This window comes from Cuculus canorus, chromosome 30 (genome assembly GCF_017976375.1).
Source record: "Cuculus canorus isolate bCucCan1 chromosome 30, bCucCan1.pri, whole genome shotgun sequence".
NCBI classification, from domain to species: domain Eukaryota; kingdom Metazoa; phylum Chordata; class Aves; order Cuculiformes; family Cuculidae; genus Cuculus; species Cuculus canorus.
The window spans coordinates 435,197-452,845 of NC_071430.1; the positions used below are offsets into that span (position 1 = coordinate 435,197).

The window sequence follows — 17,649 nt, forward strand, 5'->3', positions numbered from 1 at the left end:
TGGAGAGAAATAGGGATGGGAGAAGAAAAGGATGGGGATAGGAGGGAAACTGGGAGACAGACACGGATTGCGGAGAGAAATAGGGATGGGGGAGACAGGGATTGGAGGGAACAGGAATGAGAGGGATGAAGGATGATGTTGGTGGGAAACCAGTCTGGAAAATCCACTGTGTTGCTAAGATAAGAGGGAATGTGGCTGCAGATCCAGAGGACACCAGAGCGGGGAACCAGTGAGGCCTGAGGGATCACAGAGGATGAATCCAACGGCTTTGCGGACTGGGAATGCCCTCGCTCTACGGAAGCGCTGCCAGAGGAGCAGGATCCTCGGCGAGGGCTGAGGAAGGGGTGGAGGCGGAAGGAGGGATGGGCAGATGTGTGTCACGTGGGACGGGACGGCAGCCGGAGCCCCTGGAAAAACAAACACAGGAGTATCGTCCGCCTGGAAAGTGGGAGGAATCGCTAACTTGGGAAGACGGGGTGCGCTGGCACCGCACCAACCTCCGGAAAACAGCCTAAGGGGGTCAAAGATCCAAGGACTTGGGGAGGGAAGAATCCGCTGGATCATTCCAGGCTGGATGAAAGGGGTGGGGATGGCTGAGACTGCGATAAGAGGAGGAACTGCCAGAAAGGAAAGCGATGGAGGATTCACTGGATCAGGGATGCGCCCATCCAACAGGAAGAGCCGGAGACTCCAGAACCTGCCTAAAGGACACGGAGCGGCTGCATCCACACGGAGTCGCCCCGATGGCTCCTGTTCCACCTCAGCCAAAGGAAAAGGTTATGGGATGACTCCTTCCAAAGCCCCTGAGCAACGAAATCCTGTCGAGGTTCTCCCTCTGTCTCAGGAGCTGCCGGAGCAGAGAAGGATTTGATTCCATTCGGAATCAGTGATGTTGAACCAACGACATCAGTCCGAAACACCTCCATCCCGGAGACGGCGATATGGGCAGTGTGGGATCCACCTGCAGCGACTTCAGGAACACGGAAATCCCACTTTGGGAAGGCACCAGCGCGGCTCCGACGGCAAAACCGGCTTAGGGAAAGGGAGCCGGAACAACTTTGTGCCTGAGTGAGTACTGAGAATGCAATGATTCACATGGATTCACGCTCTGGAGCGGAACGACCTCTTTGGGAAGCGATCGGTTAAGTATGAAGCACGTTGGATCAACCTCCTGCTCCGGATTCGGATCGATGCGTTCTCTCCTGTGAGTCCCCTGCAGAGCTCGGTGGGTGGAAGCCGAGTTTCAAAGCTGTCGGCTTCTCCTGGGGGTGTGCACGAGTAGGGAAGGGCTGGAATTCTATCCATAAAGGCAAGTCTCAGATCCCAAATCCACAACAGGAGTGGGACCGCAGGAAAAGGGAAAGCCCAACCTGGAATTCATGGGGAAATCACATCATGACGGATCCCAGCGCGCAGTCTGCTGCCTAAGAAGGGTCTGGAAAAGGCTCAGCTGGAAAACCAAGCTGAGAGGAATCCCACGGGAATTGGAGGTGGCGACCATTCCCTTTGGTTTCTGCCAGGCTGCGGATTTTCAAGCAAGCCAGAACTCTTTTCTATCCATCTTCCACCACCACGGAGCTAAACCAGACTGATTTATTCCAAACGTTCCCGGATGGAGAGGTGGGAAGGTCCCCCCTTCCCTCCACGCACACAGAGACACCAACAATCTTAAAGCTCCTGTCCGACCTCAACGATTCCATGATTTACGGTGGCATTAAATGCATCGGACAGAGCGGTGGATTAATGGAATGCACAGGAGAGCGCATTCCCTCTGGATTTGGATCCGGAGTAGCTGTCGAGGAGCAGGATTGCACCCTCAATCAGGCACTCAAAGCGTATGGGGTTGAGGTTATAGTGGGATTAATCCGGATGGGAGACAGCGCTGGATGAACAACGGAGAAAGTCCCCCTGAGCATCTTTCATCGCTTCAGCTGTGATGGTGCTGTGGTTTCAATAAAACATGGAAACGTCTCTCTTTCCTTCAACTCCACCTTTTTCTCCTTCTGCTTTGCTTTCCTTCCCCCTGTACTTCCAGAGCTTTGCCTTCCGGGAACTGTTAAACGGAACAGCTCTGCTCCTCTGGGTGAGACCTCAGCTGGAGGAGCGGGTCCCGCTCGGGAATCCTCACCCGAAGGAGGAGATGGAGCTGTTGGAAGGGGCCCAGAGGAGGCTCCAAGGATGCTGCGAGGGCTGCAGAACCTCCTGCCCGAGGCCGGGCTGAGAGTTGGGCTCGGTCAGCCTGGAGAAGGCTGGTGGGATCGGTGGAGATGTCCCCAGTGCCGGTGAGGAATGGCTCCTCTCTCCGAGATCCTGAGAATCGGAGGTGCCACCACCACCCCACACCCCCAGCGAGGTCCAGCACTGCCTGTGGCCCCTCGGGAAGGACCTACGCTGGAGCGGTTCCTCAAGGAACGCACCCACAGGAAGCACTCGTGTTGGAGAAGCTTCTGGAGGAGCACCTCCTGCAGGTGGAATTCCCTCCTGGAAGCAGGAGGAGAACAAGGAGGCACAGTCCCAGCGTGGCACCGCAGCCTCTCTTGATGGCGCATTCCAAATGGCTGCCGGTTCCCGTTCCGGCAGCGCCGGAGGAGATGGATTCAGGCACAAGTGACGCCCCCGTGAGGGAAGACACCGCTTGGCTGCCCCTTAGGCCTTTCTCCATCATCCATCACCAACACGGTTATCCCAAAGTCCATCCCACGAGCTCCCGGCGCACCAGGAGGGACGGGAACACCACCAGCACCTCGGTGTGGGCGACCGCGTGACTCAGAATTGTCACCGAGGACAAGTTTATCTTTTCTAAGCCCCCAAAAATGACTTCTTTTACCCATTCTGCGCCAAATCCAAGCTGCGAATCAAGCGTGAGGCCGTTACTGCCCTCGCGGTCTGGGAATCAAAAGGATTTGATGCCCACTCGCAGGAGCTGGAAAGGGAAAGCTTTTCCCCTGTTTTCCTTCTTGCTGTCCAAGAGCAAAGAAAACTCCAGCGAGCGGAAGGCATTCCAAGAGCAGCCGGATAATGAAAAACATGGATTCTCCCACTGGAGATGCCAGGAAAGCAATCACCCATCATGACGAGGACACGTGTGCAAACACACCCCCGTCAGAGATAGCGAATCAGCGCTTTGAAACCAACAGTTGGATATTTGGGATGATTTTCCTCATTGAGGATTTTTCTGGGCAAAGCATCAGGACCAAAACGCAGCCAGAAGGGTGAATTCCAGGCAAAGGCACCGACCTCGTCCTCGTAGCATCTCCTTTGCTCGAGCTGGGTGGAATGATACCTCCCCAGAGTAGCCCAAAAGGCTCCCAAAAACCCCAATCGAGGAGAAAATGGCCAAATTCGGAGCAGCGGGAGCCCACTCGCACGCGAGGGGAGACGAACCTCCTGGCTGACGTTTCTGAACAGCACAAAAATACACCCGGAGACTGAAAATTCCCATTTATTTCCCACGTGGGAAGCTTCTCCCCGACCTCACGCTCTCACCTCTGCTTTCCCGTTCCTCCCTATTATCTTCCCAGTTGGAAGCTCTTGGGTTTAAAATCCTTCAGCCAAGGAAGCACCAAGATAATCAAGTCTGATCCACTCCTAACGAAGCTGAAGGTTTGTTCTCACCCTCCCTACTTCCGCGTGCCGGTAAATGCCTACCGGTAAATCCAGCACTGGCAGTGCCGTGTCTGGTGCTGCTTGGATGAGGTTTACTCCATCCAAAGCTCTCCAGAAGGCAATGGATGCGGCTTCTTAATCACCATCCCACCCCAAACCAGGGATTACGGCCCCCAAATGAACCACGTGGTGGTCAAACCCACCTGGAATCGGAGTTGACCCTGCGGGCGTTGGGTTCCTCTTCACCAGCCGCAGCCTCGGACCTTCATGTTCGGAGCTACTACGGAAAGAAAGATCTGGAAGGGAAAGGAGCGCGCGTTAATTTGGAATTGCAGCCAACTCAGGGCTAATTTCCACCCTCCACCTTCTGGTTCTTTGGATTTCAATATTCCTTGGTAGGAAATGGTTCAGAAACCCGGGAATTCTCGATGATGGAAAAGATCGCAACACAGCCGTGGATGGGTGATGGGATCCAGGACAACAGCCCAGACAATTCCAATGTACTCAGAGAAAGGATGAAGGACATCCACCTCCACACGCCTCTTCCCGAAAGCTCCGATACCCCCAGAGCTGTTCTTCCCATTGAACTTCTCCACACAAACCAAACCAAACCGCACAAAAGCACTTTCCAGCTCAGGAAGTCTTTAAACTCTGGTTTAACCCAACTTTGGGGGCGGCCGCTCAGCTTTGAGAGTCCCAAATCCCTGCGTGGCAGCCTGTGAGGGGTCTGGAACTTGAACTCTGGCCCCAAGTGCCACAGCTCCACGTGTTCTGAGCTCTTCCAAGGACAGAGACTCCACCACGTCCCTGTGCAGCCGCTTCCAACCCTTCTCCACCCTTTCCATGAAGGAATCGTTCCCAATGTCCAACCTAAACCCCTCCCCGGGGCACCTTGAGGCCATCTCCTCCCGTCCATCGCGTGTTCCTGGGGAGCAGAGCCCAGCGCCCACCTCACCACAACCTCCTCTCAGGAGCTGCTCAGAGCCATGAGGTCTCCCCTCAGCCTCCTCTTCTCCAGCCCAAACCCCCCTCAGATCCCTCAGCCCCTTCCCTTGTTCTCCAGCCCCTTCCCAGCTCCATTCCCTTCTCCAGATGTTCTCCAGCCCCTCAATGTCTCTCTTGGACTGAGGGGCCCAAAACTGAACCGAGGATTTGAGGTGCAGCCTCCGCAGTGCCCAGTCCAGGGGGACAATCCCTTCCCTGGACCTGATGGCAACCCCAGGACTGAGCCAAGCAGACCCTTCCCACCCTCCATCCATGGATCCACCCTGTCCTGATCCCTCTGCAGACCCTTCCCACCCTCCATCCATGGATCCACCCTGTCCTGATCCCTCTGCAGACCCTTCCCACGCTCCATCCATGGATCCACCCTGTCCTGATCCCTCTGCAGACCCTTCCCACGCTCCATCCATGGATCCAGCCTGTCCCGATCCCTCTGCAGACCCTTCCTGCCCTCCAGCAGATCCACACTCATCCCCCTCGATGTCCTCTCCACACTTGCAGAGGAAACACTCCGTTACCAGAGCCGAACCCCATCACTGATCACCCTTTGCCGATAACACGAACCACAATAAGCCAAAGACAGGTTGGTTTTCCCTCGCAAACGCCGTTTCTCCACACCCACAGCCCGAAACAAGACACGGGAATGACTCGGTTTCACTGCCGGTTCCCAATAACCAAACCTCCCACTGGATCCGGTTGCTCCAAGCCCCATCCAACATGGTCTTCAACACCTCCAGGGAAGCCACCACTTCTCTGGGCAACCAGGACCTCCCCAACCTCACAGGAGAGCATTTCTCCCCAAGATCTCATCTCAATCTTCCCTCTTTCGGCTCAAACCCCGGCTTTCCTGGAGCTCCTGGAAGCTGCTCTAAGGTCTCCTCGAAGCCTCCTCCAGGCTGAACAACCCCAACTCTCTCAGCCCGTCCTCTCCCAACATGGCAAAGAACTTCCAGGTCTCACAGGAAGCAGAAGACCTTTGTGGTACCACCACAGCGATTGATATGGCAGCAAAACAGCCAAGTGAGACACTGCCAACCCTCCGGCCTCTCCCACCAACATCCGTTCTGGAAGGACACGGCTTCTCCAAGCTCCTCAGCCCCCCCAAGAACTCCTGTACCTCTCAGGCTTGAGTCACCCTCAGGAGATTCCAGACCTGTCCTGTTGGATGCTCCTCACCTCCACGCGATGGCGCAGCCTTGGTTGGATCCACAAAGCCACCCAACCCCGGCCCCACCAAATCATCAACGCTGACAGCGGAAATCCTGCTCAATCCACTTCTTTTCTCTGGGGAATATTATCTCCACGAGGGTTTCAAGAAAAGCACTCATCAGATTCCAAGTTTTCCATCCGTTCAGCTGCTCTCCCACCAAGATCCCCTGCGAGGATCTCCCATCGACAAGAAGGGTTGCAGGGAGGATCCCGGGAACTCCAGGCCTGTCAGTCTGACCTCAGCACCGGAGAAAGTCATGGAATAGGGGATCTTGAGTGCTATCATGAAGCACATGCAAGAGAACCGGGTGATCAGGCCCCGTCAACATGAATTCATGAAAGGCAGATCTCGCCAAACCAACCCGATCACCTTCTACGACAAAATGACTCAACTACTGGATGGGGGAAAGGCTGTGGATGGAGTCTTCTTGGACTTCCGTAAAGTCTTCGACACGGTTTCTCACAGCATTCTGCTTCAGAAACTGTCAGCCTCTGGCCTGGATGGGCGCACACTCTCCTGGGTTGAAAACTGGTTGGATGGCCCAGAGAGTGGTGGTCAATGGAGTTAACTCCAGCTGGAGGCCAGTCACAAGTGGGGTTCCTCAGGGCTCAGTACTGGTCCAGCTCTGTTCAATGTCTTTATCAATGACCTGGATGAAGGCATTGAGTGCACCCTCAGCAAGTTTGCAGATGACACCAAACTGGGTGGAAGCGTGGATCTGCTGGAGGGTAGGGAGGCTCCAAAGGGATCTGAACAGGCTGGACCGATGGGCTGAGGCCAATGGCATGAGGTTTAACAAGGCCAAACGCTGGGTCCTGCACTTGGGGCACAACAACCCTATGCAGCGCTACCGACTGGGGGAAGAGTGGCTGGAGAGCTGCACGGAGGAGAAGGACCTGGGGGTGATGGTTGACAGTGACTGACCATGAGCCAGCAGTGTGCCCAGGTGAACAAGAAGGCCAATGGCATCTTGGCTTGGATCAGAAATGGGGTCACCAGCAGGGCCAGGGAGGGGATTCTCCCTCTGTACTCAGCTCTGGTGAGACCAAACCTTGAGTACTGTGTTCAGTTCTGGGCCCCTCACCACAAGAAGGATGTTGAGGCTCTGGAGTGTGTCCAGAGAAGAGCAACGAAGCTGGTGAGGGGCTGGAGAACGTCTTACAAGGAGCGGCTGAGAGAGCTGGGGGTGTTTAGCCTGGAGAAGAGGAGGCTGAGGGGAGACCTTATTCCTCTCTACAACTGCCTGAAAGGAGGTCATGGAGAGGAGGGTGCTGGGCTCTTCTCCCACGGGACAGAGGACAGGACAAGGGGGAATGGCCTCAAGCTCCACCAGGGAAGGGTCAGGCTGGACATCAGGAAAAAATTCTTCACAGACAGAGTCATCGGCACTGGAACAGCTGCCCAGGGAGGGGGTGGAGTCGCCTTCCCTGGAGGTGTTTAAGGAACGGGTGGAGGAAGTGCTGAGGGACATGGTTTAGGGAGTGTTGGGAATGGTTGGATTCGATGATCCAATGGGTCCTTTCCAACCCGGTGATTCTATGATTCTATGAAAGCGCCCAGAAATCAGCATTAAAATCACAGTTTCAAAGTAAATCCGGGAGGAAACCAGAGACTTGGTGTCCGCGCTCATGTAAACACGCGTCTCTCTCTGCAATAACCACCCCAAAATAAACTCCAAGGCCGTTTGGGTCTGGATCTTCGTGCAAGGACAAAAAAGTGTGCCAGAAGCGCCACAGAGCCCCATGGTCACCGGTTCCTCCCGGCAGGAACCTTCGGATCCCAAAAGCCAGGAGAGCCCACGCAGCCCTGGAAGCAGAATTGCAGCCTCATTAACCCTCTTTCATGGGTTCTCTGTGCTCACAGGCAGAGCTTTCTCCTCCAAGATCTCCCCCCAGATCCAAATGGATTCATTCAACCTCACTCTTTGACGCTTCCAAACCAAAGTTTCACATCAATTCACGCTTCCCCCTCGCAGCCGTTTCTCTGTAAACGCTCCCAGTTCACACTTAGAGAACAGCTTTTCCCTTCTGCGCTCCTTGAACAATGCCCCAACCCTGCGCTGAGGAGCAGTGACCGAGCAACCCTTGATCCCAGAGGCCTTTCCAACACCACAGAGGGAAAAGGATGGAATTTGATCCAGGAATCGAATCTGAACGCTGCAGGACAGGACTGTTTGAATCGCTCTGGGCACCAACTGAACGATACATCAGTTTGGGGGGGAAATAAAACCATTTCTTTACTCCATAATCCAGTTTTTGCTCCATCTTTCCCTCCAGGATCAGGCTGCTCAGCACAAAACCAGCCTCCACGCTCCAATCGCGCGACCACAGTGCACCTGCATCCCACTATTTGCTTCCACAAACCCCGATGGAAGGGAGACAGAAGAGGCGGAAGGTTTCGACTCGAGGGTGCGCTGCCACTGCTTTGTGCTCAAGGCAACCAAACCAAACCCTTTCAGCTCCCAATCCCTGCGGATCCATGAATTTCCACACCAGCCGTGACCCCAGAAAGATTCTGATGATCCAAAGTCTGACTCCGTACACGGGATACCATGATGAGTGGTGGAGATGCCGCAGGGGAAGGACGGGATGTCACCCAGAGGGACCTGGACAGGCTGGAGAAGTGGGGCTGGAGAACCTCAGGAGGTTCCCCGAGGCCACGGGCAAGGTCCTACCCCTGGGTCGGGGCGGTTTCCATCCAGGATGGGGGATGATGGGATGGAGAGCAGCCCTGAGGAGAAGGACTTGGGGTGTCTGCCAAGGAGAAGCTCGACGTGAGGTGGCAACGAGCGCTCGCGGCCCAGAACCCCCCCGTGTCCCGGGCTGCATCCAGAGCCGCGTGGGCAGCAGGGAGGGAGGGGATCTGCCCCTCTGCCCCTCGCCGACACCTCAGCTGGAGGAGCGGGTCCAGCTCGGGAATCCTCACCCGAAGGAGGAGATGGAGCTGTTGGAAGGGGCCCAGAGGAGGCTCCAAGGATGCTGCGAGGGCTGCAGAACCTCCCGCCCGAGGCCGGGCTGAGAGTTGGGCTCGGTCAGCCTGGAGAAGGCTCCCAGGAGACCTTCGAGCAGCTGCAGCACCTGAAGGGGCTCCAGGAAAGCTGCGCAGGGGCTGTTCCCAAAGGCTCGTGGGGATGGGACGAGGGGCAGCGGCGACAAACTGGAGAGGAGAAGATTTGGGGCTTGACTTAAGGAAGAACTTCTTCACCATGAGGTTGAAGAAACCCTGGCCCAGGTTGCCCCGAGGAGCCGTGGCTGCCCCATCCCTGGAGATGCTCACGGCCAGGTTGGATGGGGCTCGGAGCTCCTGATCCGGTGGGAGGTGTCCCCATGGCAGGGGTGGCACTGGATAACCTTTAAGGTCTCTTCCAACCCAAACTATCCTATGATTCCCTTCCCTTAATTGCAGGAGCAAACCCTGGAGGCTCCGGAATTACAAGCGTAGGAACTCTCGGCAGCCGCCACTCTTACGGGAACAATCTGACGCTCCTGCAGTCCCGACCGTTCGTGTCCTCCCCGGCGCTCACCACCAGCGCCTTCCTCAGCAGTAGCCAGAGAAGCCAATTTGAATCTGTTAATTGATCATTTGGCACCGACGATCCTCGCGGATGAAACCTCCAGAGGAGAAGGAACTCCCACGTTTCCAGCCAGAGCCTCCAGCCTGACGGGAAGACATTTCACGCAGCGGGAGACGTGGTGCCAGGAGTGTGACTAAACCCAGAGGAGCTGGGAGATGCAACATGGAGAGCACGTTTCTGCTCCCACTGGGACTAAATTAGGAGCAAGTGGATCGGAGGAGGCTCCTCGTCAGGCTAACGAGCGACTTAAACTCACCACGAAATCACTCCTCACCAGCTCTCTCCTACAAGGCACGGAAGGACGTGGCCTCCTGGATATGTTGGAAGACTACACAGCAGGAATTTTCAGAGATGCCCCTGCTAAACCCCATCACAGAGTTAATTACTCGTTCCAGCCCCAATTAGTGCATGGGTGAGGTCAGAGAATGCAGACTCCAAGTGTTCAAAGCCCTGAGCTCACACTGACTCCACTGCGGAATAGCAGAATCCTCTCTGGGGTCTCCAACCCCGCAGCCCCATCTCCGACTGTCCGGCACTGGGAACATCCCAGGCTGAGCAGGGAGGTGGTTTGGCTTCACGGAACCCAAACTCCGCTCTTTTCTCCAAGGTTTTTCCCACCAGCATCCCCTTCCCTTGTTCACGCACATGGAAACCACCCCTGTCACAGCCGGATTTCCCCCCTCCTCTAAAGCTCCTCTGCATTCCCACCTTGAGTTTTTCAATCCACAGGAGGTCCCCAATCTCCTTAAGCTCAGTTTTAGGAAGAAACTGTTCTTTCTGAGCTCCCAAAGGCACATTTGATGGACAACCACCTTAAAATGAACATCTTAAAGTCAATTCCCTCCCAAAACTTCAGGATGACCACAAAGATCCTGATGGCACATTTAGACGCCGAGTCCAAAACAGCCTTTTTAGCCCACCCTGCAACATCACAATGCGCTGCCCTGCTGAATTCCCACTCATTCCTGCTCCTCTGCAGCCCCACAGCTTCACCAAATTCCTGCTCCTCTGCTCAATTCCTGCTCTTCCACAGCCCCACGTCTGCAGCTCCTGCTCAGCATTGCGTTTTCCCTGTGCCATCCTGTCCACAAGAACACGGAGCTCCGCAACAGTCGCCTCTCCTGAAGAAAACGAGCTGGGAGGTGAGGAACGCCAAGACAACAGCAGACCAGAAACAGCCGATAAGGAGGAGAAACAACCTTAAAGTGTTTTAAACCAGGACTGCGGCGCCGTCTTCTCCTCCCCAGGCTCTGCAGCCTGCTGGAATTTTCCCTTCGGACACCAACCACGATGGGCAGCTCCGCAAACAAAGCCGGCGCAAGGTCAGTGCCGCCTGTAAATGCCGCCCTGCCACAGGAACGCGCTGCAGCCTCGTTTCTCCCGTGACCCAAGAGGGATTTGACAGGGAATTCTTTTGTCCAACCCGAAACGCAGAGGAGGAGAAGGAGGAAAAGGCTCTTTGCTTCCTTTTTCCCACAAACAGCCCCTGCAGCCTCGCTCAGGGACGCTCTGGATTGTCAGATCCTCCGTTTTGCCACCGACAGCAAAATCAATCTGATTTTCCCCCTTTCTGGTCTTTATCGACCTCTCCCCACTCCATCCCTTTTGCGGGCAGGAACCAAACAAGCGGAGAGTTTAAACTCACCAGGCCTCTCCCCTTTGCTCATCCCAACCCTGGGGGAGCTGAACCGTGCCCAAATTATCCCTAATTACACCCCAGGGATGATGCCAAGGGTTTGGGAGCGGGTTAACATTGGGAATCACTTCCTTACAGACATGAAAACTAACGGTGATGTTGAGCGACGAAGCTCAAACCCTGTTTTTAGCATCCAGCCCCTTTTCCCATCACTAAATCATCCCTCAGGCTCTCCAAACCTGGTGGGATGTTGGGAATGGAGCAGTTCTGGGCTGGACTGGAACACGTTGAGCTGAAAATCCCTCCAACAACTCCAAAATCCCAATGTGGACATCTCGGATAACTTTGTGACCCGTGATGAGCGCTCTGGTCCCATCCCCCTGCCGGGATTAAACTCCGGACCCAAGGAACGAAACAGAGATGCTGGTGGACCTGGACCATGGATGCAGGATGTACCTGGCACTCGGCTCGAGGTCTCGCCACCAGGATTGCCCTGTGCCCGCAATCCAGAGTTTTATCACTCGGACCTTGGGAATAGCCACCCAGGCAGGAATTAAATCTACTCGGTGGAAGCAAATACAACGCAGTCTGAGATGGTAATTCCCCCTGACAGGGATTTCTGCTGCCTCTGAGGCCAAATCCCAATCCTCGGCAGCAATTCCGGTGGGAATTTAGGAAAACTCAAGTAAAGCACTAAGGTTAAGGCAATTATCACCCACTGCGATCACTTCCAGCTCCCTTTGGACACTGGGGAGGACAGCGGGACTCGACGGAGCAGGTCAAGGGGTTTAAAGACATGCACTTTCAACCAATTTCTGTTGATTTTCTTTCTTTGGGTGGAAAATAGCACCTCCTCAGCACTGGGCAGAGCCAGCCTGGCCTGTGGTCCAGAGGAGAGGGAAAACCCAGCCGGAGGCTCCAAGATACCTCCCAAACTTCAGCGGGGCCGGAGTTATCACAGAATCACCTTCCAAACAAAGCTGATTTGAGGGAAGGGGAGCCCCGTCCCTGCTTCACCGTAGTTCCCACACACATAATCACGAGGAGACACCAGGAGCAGCACAAATCCCTAATTTTTGAGGCAGAACCTGGTTTAACTCCAAGCGGAGCCGCGGGGTGGGAGGCAGAGGCCCCTTTCGGCACCGGTCACGAGGACACGGTCGCTCTGGTGCTCAGCACAAGCACATCAGGCAGCAGCAACGCGGATTTCTACTGAGAACAACGGCAACGCACCTCCCACCTGATCCCAAACGCAGCTGTTTCCACCCCTACTCAGCAGCTCCCTGGGATGAACTTGAAAACAAGCCCTAAAACCAGGATTGTCCCCAAAATCAAGGCTGCATGTCCAAGAGATGACGCTCCGGAAGAGTTTTGCTCGGAGCCAGCAGGCAAGGAGCTTTTACGAGGAGGGAATTGACTCCGCAGCCTTGCTCCGGGGCCGACGTCTCCGCTGGCTCGCAGGGAGCCCGGGCTGCAAAGCTGGGATGTTTCCGAAGCGGAATTGCTCCCTATTTCATCATAACTCTCACCACGACCCAAACTCACCCTGCTTCCACAACTGCCTTTCCTCGGAGCCGTGGAATAACCGGATAAACCAGCTCGGCGAGGGATTTCCAAAGTTGTGAGCAAAGACATTTCCCTGACAGCGCAGCCCCTCTCCGTTCTGCTCCTGTCAATCGTCTCCCAAACCCAGGAGTTCCTATGGAAAAGGTGACGAATGACAGCTTTTGGGTGGTTTAGTGACTAAAAGAGGTCAGGAAAGCCAGAACTGTGAGGAGGAATGGTCCTACAGTGGTTCTTTAGGACTGGGTTTAACTTAGGATTGGGCTTTGCAAAGTCCCAAAGTGTCCACCACAACTTCACTATTGTCTATGTGATTAATCACCACTAATTAACTAAAGGCAGCCCCCTCGGTTCTGATTTCTCACTTCATTTTCCACAAGGAAGGTGTGGAACCAAACGGACTTTGCACGGAGGAATTTTAAGCCGGGCTTAATGTTCCAGCAGAGAAGCAGCTGAGCAGAGCCGGCCCCAGGGATTCCGTCGCTCAGCCGGGAAAAACTTCCTGCCCCAAGGATATTGGTTTTTCAAGGTTTTTCCTCTTACTTTAATACCTTCAGCTACTGAAATTAGCAGGGAAAGGGCGACGGGTGATTAAGAACTGCCTCATGACTTTACAAGAGGGAAGGAACTTCAGGAATGTGGCTTTGTTGGGTGTTTTAACTCCCTGCACTTTGTGTTTTCCAGAAAAAAGGAGCTACGGAACCCAGTGAGTGCGGAGGAGAAGGAGCCTAAGGACACTGCAAGCCTGGCTCAGTTGGGACGATGGGAATCCAGAGTTCCTCCCAACGCAGAGCTCAGGAGAGGACAAGCACGCACAAATTCTCCGGAAAAAGGAATTCTGCATTGAAGACAGGCCCAGGGAAAAGGTGTCCGTGCTGAGCCCTTCCCGTACGATGAGCGGCCAAGCGGTTAAGCCAAGGCTGATCCCACAAACCTCGAGGAAGAGCCGTGCCCATCAGATCCCACCCCTGTTGTAACCAATCCCCTCCGGGCTGTGCCCGAGGTGGCCGGAAATCAGGAGGGAGACCTCACAGCAACAGAAATTAAGGAAAGGGGAAGAAATTAAGAACATGTCCTTATTTTGAGAAGTTTTGAGCCACCAAAGCTGGTTTTCCTGGCACAACAGTGCCTGCGACCCCTCCGGAAGAACCCCAGGCCCTCTGCCCAAAGCCACACAGCATTAGGTTTCCACCAGAAAAAGGAGGAAGCACCTGGAATCACAACGATGGATCTTCCCCCTCAGCCAAGGCTCCCACCTCTCAGAGTCGGGCGTAGAATCCTGGAATGGGTTGGGTTGGGTTGGAAGGGCTCTCAAAGCCCATCCAGTTCCACCTCTGCCATGGGGACACCTCCCACTGGATCAGAGGCTCCAAATGCCATCCGACCCGGCCTTCAACACCTCTGGCAGTCACATCTTCCCAGTGCAACCTCTTCCCCACCCTCACAGGAAAACATTTCTCCCTAAGATCTCATCTCAATCTCCCCTCTTGCAGCTCCAAACCGTTCTCCTCGTCCTGTCCCTGCTCAACCCCTCCCCAGCTTTCCTGGAGCCCTTTTCCCTACTGGAAACTGCTCCAAGGTCTCCCCACAGCCTTCTCCAGGCTGAACAAGCCCAACTCTCCCAGCCTGTCCTTGGACAGGACGTTCTCCAGCCCTCGGATCATCTGCAGAGGAACCGCGGCACAGGCAAACAGAACGGGATAAAAAGCTCTTTAAGTAACTTGTAACCGGTCTGCTGACCGCTCCGACTGGAATCTTTGGGATAAATCATCTGACAATGACTGCTCCGAGTGAAATCTCCAGGCTAAATCAGCTCAAGCCCATCTCAAGCTTTTACTCCAAGCAAAATAGCCAGGATAAATCAACTTGGACCCATTGCTCCAAGCAAAATCCCGGGATAAATCACCTCAGGCTGACTGGTCCAAGTGGAATCTCCAGGATAAATCATCTCGGGCTGATCGCTCCGAGCAGACTCTACAGTATAAATCACCTTGAGCCCATTGCTCCAAGTGAAATCCCAGAATAAACCACCTCAGGCTGATCAGTCCAAGTGAAATCCCAGGATAAATCACCTTGGGCTGATCGCTCCGAGCAGAATCTCCAGGATAAATCACCTCAAGCCCATTCCTCCAAGCAAAATCCTGGGATAAATCACCTCAGACCCACTGCTCCAAGCAAAATCCCGGGATAAATCACCTTGTCCCAATAGCTCTGAGCAAAATCCCAGGATAAACCACCTCAGGCTGACTGCTCCCAGTGGAATCTCCAGGATAAATCACCTCGGGCCAATCGCTCCCAGCAAACTCTCAAGGATAAATCACCTCGAACAGCTCAAAGAAGTTTTCCAGGCGATTTTAATTAGCAAATCCATCATAATCTCAATCTCCGTGATCCTTTGGGATCCTTTGGGATCACGGTTCCGAGCCAACACGCCGGCGGACAGCGACTCAATCCAACAAACCCAACCCACAAATCTCAACCCAACCAAACCCGAATGGCTTCGTTAGCGCCACCCTGAGCCCCACAACCCCTCACAGCTCCTTCAGCCCAATTAACCTCAGCGCTAATAAGGCCCCAACTTTCCCCATTATCAGCCCAAGGAATCATTTTTTCCACAGGGGGAGGTGGTTTCACTCCCGCAGCCCCGGATCTGCCCAGGGAGCTCCCATCACGCTCCAACCCCGACCTCGCGTGCTCCGCCGGCTCCCAGCTCCCGGCTCTTCCCGCTGGACACCAGGATTTGAGGGGGTTTCTCTGAAATCCGGGACTTTTTCACCTCGCAGCCCAGATCTGCCATTACAGACGCACTCCTCGGCTCATTCAGCTCTAAATCCGTTATTTCCATCACTTAATTAACAACGCGCAGCGTTTAGGCTCAGCTCTCCCTAACGACGCTTCAAACCCCACCACCCTCAGCTCCCACCCTTCCCGAAACCAGGAATCTTCCATCAGAAGGCATCAAACCCCTCTAATCCCCAACCGCTCTGCACTTTCCCAGGCTCCCTCGGGAGTTTCTGGTTTCCGGATGTTTGCCCGAGCCCTCGCCGCTACCGGACGCTTCCTGGTTTGGGCTGGGTTTATTATTTTAAGGCTGTTCCATGGTTTTCTGGCTCCACGCCATCTCCCTCCTCCTCCTTTGGGCTTCGCCGGTGCCTCAGAGGCAGAGTCCAAGCAAGATAAGCCGGAGCCTTTTGGAAAAGTTATAATTAGCAACAAGCGAGGCCGCAGACCTGAGCCGGTAACGGAGGGACAGAATTCCTGCTCCCAAAACTGCCGGGAATGGTAAAAAAAGTCACTTCCTCCCATTAAAACAGCGCTCGGAAAAAAACAGGAGGCGACGCTTGCGCTTCCCAAACACTCTGGTCTTGAGAATTTTGGATAAAACCTCTCAATTTTCCTTCAGGTCCAAATGAAGGCACAAAATTCCTGCAAGAAAAGCCTAAAAATATTCCAAAAGAGGGAGGAAACGCGTCTGAAAGGAAGAGGTTTGTGTCTCTGCAGGTTTGGGTTCTCTCCAGTTTCCAGCTGGGAATTTCAGCCTCACTTTAAGGTATCTCCCATCCTTCCCGCATTCCAACACTTGTCCCTCGATGCTCCAAGCGATATCCGGATCCGTACGGAAAATCCCATCTCTACGGAGCTTTCCCTGCACGGAGGTGTCAGTTGTGAGGCAGGAGACGCGAATTCAGGCACCGGCGGTTTGTAGCACGTGGTAAATCCAATCCATTCGGATCCACCTTCCCCCGGGAAGATCCTAGAGGCGCTGGTGCTCAGAGAAGTCGAAGAAGGAAACCCTTGTGCTGAGATTTAACTTTCTCGGCCCCAAAACCCCTTCTGGTATTTTCCCGAGCGGATATTTAACCAATGGAAAAGCCTTCCATGCCATTTAATAAAACCGGAGGCTGCAGAGCGCTTGCTTGGAGCCAAAGCCGGGGGTTTTATTGGGATCCAGCCAGCCCTGCCTGCTCCGACGGGGGCAGAAACGACAGCGACCAACATCCAATCCGGCACAAATCATTCCCTGTGTCGGCACAGCAAAATCCCAACCCTTTTCCCATCACTGAGCTCTCCGTTCCAGAAGCTTTAGAGCAACACATCAGCTCCTTCACAGCTCAGGGACAACGGAGGCGTCTCAATCCCGGGAAGGGAGGTATTTGCTATTCCACCATGGAATAACCCCGAGGAGCGGGCTCAAAGCAGCCAGGGGGCTTATCCCAAGGGGAAAGCGGATCCAGGAGCAGCAGGAGGGCTCTCTGCGCTGCGATTCCAGCTCCACCAGGCAGCTCCCTGTTCACATCCATCCTGCGGAGCCGCTCTCTGAACCACGCTGATCCCAAAAACCCAGCAACGCTAACGCCTCTCTGAACGCGAGCGGTTCCTGAGCAGATTCCCATTAATCCATTCCACTACAAACCCCCCCCATTCTCCCCCTGAGCCCACAATTACTCAGTTTTCCTCCTTTTCCCAACACGGAAGCTCAAAACCCGGCTCAAGGTCTGGATTCAAACCATTCCTCCAGCATGATTGGATCCTTCCCCACCACACATTGAAGCCGAGAAACGATCTGCCCTGGAATTTCCTGTGTGCAGAGCCCGGAGGTGATACAAATGCCCCAAAAGCCAACGGAGATTGGTTATCCCTCCCTGTACGCATCCACATCCCTTCTCTGCTGCTTCCAAGGAGGATTCCAACTTCGAATAGGGGGACAGGTCCCTGTCCCACTCCGCTGCCCCATCTCCATCTGGGATGCGCCGACACCACCACTATCGGAGAAAGGAACGTTGCGTAACCCACGGCTCCAGCCGGGATGTGCCGGCACCTCCCGCTCCCCACCAAATCCCACAACGCCGACACCGCGGATCCCTCAGATCCTGCTCCGGGTTCCCTCTCGGCAGAGCAGTTGGGATTTCACGAGGGGGGAAAAGGTAAAATATCTCCCTGCAAACAAACAGACATTCCTGAACCGGCTCCAAGCACCGTTTGCCAGTGGATAATTACCAGACTAGAAAGTTTACTTTGGAGAAGCTGTTCCAAATATCCCGGAATCCTAACGGGGGC

General features: G+C 54.6%; 1 protein-coding gene across 6 annotated transcripts in view; it reads right to left on the reverse strand.

Moving 5' to 3' along the window:
* BRD4 (bromodomain containing 4) overlaps window positions 1–17,649 on the reverse strand; it is a 67,221-nt gene that overhangs the window by 46,184 nt on the left and 3,388 nt on the right. For 5 of the 6 annotated variants that reach the window (XM_054051761.1, XM_054051760.1, XM_054051762.1 and 2 more), the window contains exon 2: window positions 3,810–3,902. The gene's annotated coding sequence lies outside the window, so the exon portion shown is untranslated. Of the gene's footprint in view, window positions 1–2,314; window positions 2,326–3,809; window positions 3,903–17,649 lie in introns of those variants that run through there. The other variant, XM_054051763.1, reaches the window with a different exon arrangement.